The sequence below is a fragment of the Pipistrellus hanaki genome, assembly GCF_964339955.1.
Source record: "Pipistrellus hanaki genome assembly, chromosome: 4".
In the NCBI taxonomy this organism is placed as follows: Eukaryota; Metazoa; Chordata; class Mammalia; order Chiroptera; family Vespertilionidae; genus Pipistrellus; species Pipistrellus hanaki.
In genome coordinates this window covers 58,319,663-58,323,413 of record NC_140506.1, presented here as the reverse complement: position 1 = coordinate 58,323,413, position 3,751 = coordinate 58,319,663, and positions in this window count along the sequence as shown.

Below are 3,751 nucleotides of genomic sequence, written 5' to 3'. Positions count from 1 at the left end.
TGCTAAAAATGAATTTTAAATATTATAATTGTGTTATGTCTTCTTAATGATAATAGATTAAAAATAAAAATAAAAATTTGATTCTCCAAAATATTATTACTAATCAGATAAGACAATTATTGTTTTAACATTTGCTAGCATGTGTTGCTCAAATTATAACTTGAACAGAAATGATATGTATTAAAAATAAATACTTACCAGTTAAGGGGTAACACTGTTATCTCCCACAATGCTTTTGCCTAAAATTCATACTATTATTAATTTATAGTGACTATGCATGAGATATAGTGACTATGTATGATACACCCTCCCCCCCCAACATATAACAAATTGTTGACTATAAATCAGATTGTTATACTAGCTCTATGAACTAGCTACAAAAACATTTTAGCTTTTAGGATATTTTAGATTGGTTCTTGTTGAGATTGTTGAGTTAATTGACTCAAGTAAAATTTATTAATTTCTTCCTCTGTTCAACCCATTTGATCAGTTGTTGTTCTAGCTGGCATTGTTTGAGAGGAAAGGTGGATGTTCCACATAACAGAACAGGAGTTTCTAACTAGTTCCTTGGTATCTATCTGTAGATTGAATGTTGCATTGGTACATATTCAAGATATTTTCTCTGCTGCAATTTCCATCACTACATTCTCTTCCATATTTGCTGCCATTAAGGCAGTATGGTACATGATGAAGGGTATGGGCTCTCAGGTCTGCCTTGGTGCAAATCCTAGCTCCACCAGTTATTAGTAATGTGACCTTGGGCAAAATGTTAATCTACCTGGGACACAATTTTTTCATTGTTAAATGTAGATGAAAAAGTTCCCATGGGTGGCTTGAGAAGATAAGATGAGATCCTGCATAAAAAGGACTTAGAGCTATTCCCAGTGGGTAATAAGAACAACCCTCAGGAGATTTTTGCATACAGCCCCCCACCCCTTTTCTTTACACTGAAGTGATGTTAGCTTTGGGAAAAAGAAGGAAGCACTTTCTCCCCCAGTTTATGGAGATGGTGCCTGAGATCTATCTTGACTCCTAGAAATATCAGCCTTGGTCAATCACAAGCATTGAATAGAGGTTAAGAGAAAGATGGAAGAGCTGTATTGCAGAGAGAGGAATATTTAACCTAGATTAATTTAACCTAGAACCCAATTATTACTCAGTGACTTAGTGCACAGACTAATAAGGAGGGTCTTTAGGGAGATGTCATCACTGTAAATCTGATTTCTTCTACTCTGGTACTTCTGGTCCACCTTTTGCCTTGATTTAAGATGCTCTATATTTTCACTCCATGTTGTTGATGTATTTTCTTATCACTAAATGTTTACTTGTTAGCTGGTAATTGGGGTTTTTATAATTATGAAATTTTAGGTTCCCTTAATCAGAATTCTTGTGTAAATGGGTCTAATTGGAATTGGATTTTCTTTGGGAAATGACATCTTCTACAATAATGTGTCTGTGTTATTTGTCTTCTCCTTTGTGCTACAGATAATAGCTGTCAATCTAGAGAAAGATGGTCTAGGCAGATAAAATGAGATGATTATTTAGCATGGGACTTAAATAAAAGTGTGTCACTGTAGAATATTTGGATATTTAACTGCTTTATAAAAATGCCATATAATTTAAAAATCAACAAATATTTCTAAATATGTCAACTAGGCCATAGCAGGAAGGGGGATAGGGAGATACAGATGAGTGAACAAAGTCAACCCAAAGTGCTCACAAAGTACTTTGTTAAAAACATGATAGTATACATCCCATTGTATTACCAGTATTTTCAGATCTGTATCCTGAACAAGATTTAGAGCTCCTTGTAGACAGTTCGGGTTTTCAGTGTTCATCTGTGCTAAGTGAAGGAGCAAACAAATAAGCCAACTTAGGACAATTTATCACCACATGGCTGTGATGGAAGTTTATGCCTATGCGGTGGAAAGTAACCAGTGAGTAGAGTCTTTCCCAGTGGTCTGAACTGTTCTCTCTGAGAACACTGGTGCTACTTCTAACTCCCCTGGAACAACATTCGCTCTACATTGAGAGGTTATGCCATGATTTAGTGTACGGCTAGCTAAGTGACCGCTCTCTAGACAAGAATCAGGGCTTTTCATGAATTGCTTGTTTAAAGTCAGTTTTATTTTGATTAAAGGAAACATGTAGAGTTTTTAAACCAAATAATTGTAAATACCTGTGGTAAGATAAATTACTAATCAAAAACAATTATTTCCACCAACCCGAACTGATTCTCTTTTTACTGGTCTCACACTATAGGAGATTTTTGATTCTAAACTCAGTGGTGTCAGATTTGGCCAATACCATGTGAATGGAAGTGATGTGTGTTACGTCTGAGAAGGGACTTCAGGACCATAATAATGGTTCTTCCATCATTCCTTTCCCAGCAAGGAGGCTACTCCTTCAGCCTTGATCCTATCATGAAGATGCAGAGAAGAGACACTCATGGTGAAGGTGAGTGGGAATCCCATTCATGTTGTTGTTGTTAGGGTCACTTGTTACTATAGCATAATTTAGTTAAGCTGTCTGATACAATGGCTTATAGTTGAAGTGGCCATTAATTTATTGTCAAATCTGGACATTACTGAGAGTTAAAGGAGGGTTTGTGACCAATCTGCGTAAACTGTTTTTTCCCCAGCAACGAACAGTGGTTGTATGGCCATCTAGTTGTAATGGAAACAGTGATATTTGGGGTCATTCTGGACTTTTCTTTGACACTCTTACCTTCCTTTGTTGGAGCTACTTTGTTGGAGCCTGGAATGCATGAATTTCTTTTTTTTTGACGGACTTGTTTGCTGAAGCATATCCCATAAAAGGGTGTGTGGGACATTTGTGTTTTAAAAAAAACCTTTTGTGTCTAAACTGTCTCAATTTTATCTTTGCATTTGATAAAAGTATTTTGGTTTGGGACAGAATTTTAAATAGAAAAAATATTTTTTCCTTAGGTTTTGCAGCATTACTCCTCTGTCTTTTTGCTTTTAGTGTTGCTGATGTGCAATCTGATGCCACTCACACTCTCATTCTTTTGTATTGGCAGACTTTCTCTCTCTGGAAGCTTTTAGGATCTTCTCATTATCCTTGGCATTTTGAAATTTTGTAATGATGCATATTTCTTTATTGCTCTAGTCACTTTGTTGACTTTCAAAAATAGACTTTTTCTTTCAGTTCAGGGAAAATATCTTGTATTAGTTTTCTGAACTATTTCTCCCCACCAACCTCCCTGTTCTCTCATTTTAAGTACTCCTGTTATTCATTGGTTATCCCAGATAAAATCTAGAGGTTTTTTTTTTTTAACTTTCTTTATCATATTTATGATTCTGTAGTTTTTTTTTTTTGTTTGTTTGTTTGTTTTATTTTCTTGGTGATGTTTTCTGTTTTAACTTTCAACCATTTGATGGATTTTTTGTTTTGGATGATTTATGATGGTTTCTTTTCCTCGGATCATTCCTCGTATTTTATGAATTCAGTATCTATTCTTATCTCACTGAAGATATTGTTTATCATTTATTTGAAGTTTTCTCTGCTTTTGCTTTGTTTCTATCTCTATGGTTTTGAACAGCTGTTTTTCTTTATCTTTTTATTTTAGGTAGGAGGCAGGTTTAGCATAAAAGAGTTAACTTGGCAGGCCTGGGTTCCTAAATCCTGCACATTTCATAGAAAGGCTTCTTTAGGACTGGCCCTTGGCTGATCCTGGAAGATAAATTCTGAGCCCTTGGAATATTCTGCCTGATAAGGTTGATTTTGTATG